This window comes from Aplysia californica, unplaced genomic scaffold (assembly GCF_000002075.1).
Source record: "Aplysia californica isolate F4 #8 unplaced genomic scaffold, AplCal3.0 scaffold00122, whole genome shotgun sequence".
Lineage (NCBI taxonomy): Eukaryota > Metazoa > Mollusca > Gastropoda > Aplysiida > Aplysiidae > Aplysia > Aplysia californica.
The window spans coordinates 217,335-218,640 of record NW_004797392.1 but is presented as its reverse complement, the minus strand read 5'-3'; positions in this window follow the sequence as shown (position 1 = coordinate 218,640).

Genomic DNA, 1,306 nt, shown 5'->3' with positions numbered 1-1,306 from the left:
TCGCGAGGGTTTTTAAAATTATCATTATTATTATTATTATTATTATTATTATTATTATTATTATTATTTCACCTATGTTCGGTTCCACGTAATTGTTTCTTTCTGTTTATTTGATGTACTGAGAACTTGTTCTTCTAATTTTTCTGTGCTGGTACAAGGTGGGTGTTCTGCAACTTTCTTTGCAGTCGAAAGTGGTTCAAATCGTTCAGCTTTGCGACATTGTTTTTTTTCCTTTTTTTTTTCTAGGAGTCCGATGTCAAATCAAAGCACTTTCAACGCCCAACAAATTGGGGTTGTGATACAGCAAAGGAAAAATTCCTGTAATCTATACATGTACTGAACTACCGGGTACTTTATTATTTTTTTTGCAAACGAGAAAAATTAAAATTGTAGACGGGCACCAACGATTATGATGCATCACACAATCGAAATAGACGGACTGGTATAATATTGTCCCGCATCTATGAAACAAAAACTCTAATCATATGACAGGGGGCTTTTCCTGCAAAAACGAATTCTGTCGCTTTAGTTAATTTTAACATTATGGCCTGGAAAACTTGAATACTGACCAACCATTGTATTTATTTTTGCTCAACGTAATCGCCCATATTTCAAGGTCTCGCGGGTGGGTAGTTGGCGGGTGCTCTGGTGTGGTTTGCTTCTTCTTTCCTATCAAACATCTATCGTCCTTATCTCACCTCCTTTTTGTTTGTTTGTTTGTTTGTTACTCTCTTGTAACACCTCTAGTCTTCTGGCGTTCATACGACCTAATGCAGTTGCGAGTGCCTTAAAAACCTCTACTAAAACAAACAAGGTCTCGCCTTCGCGTCGTCAACGACCAGCCTGGCGAGTCATAAACTGACTGATGAGATCATGAATTCCACACAGGTGTGGTAGTATTGACCGTTTCAGTTCCGCGACTTTTGGAGCACCCTCTTTATTCACAAATTTCGTATTATTGCTTCAGATTACACGTTTCAGTTGGGATGATTGAGAAACAGTTTTACAGAGACTGAGACATGTGTATCCCACCGCCCGCCGAGTACTTTAGAAATAAGCACTCACTTAAAACAAACAAAACAAAACAACAAAAACAACAACAAAAAACAAAACAACAACAACAACAACAACAACAACAACAACCATAAACAAAACAAAACAAAACAAATAAAAACCCCTTAAAAATAACCCATGTTATCTTGATGTGCTGATTTCATGACACAAGAAATTGCACAGAAAGAAAGAATATTAGATCTATTTTAAATTACTTTTTAGATGTTTGTTTCAGATCTAGCACTTGGAGAAG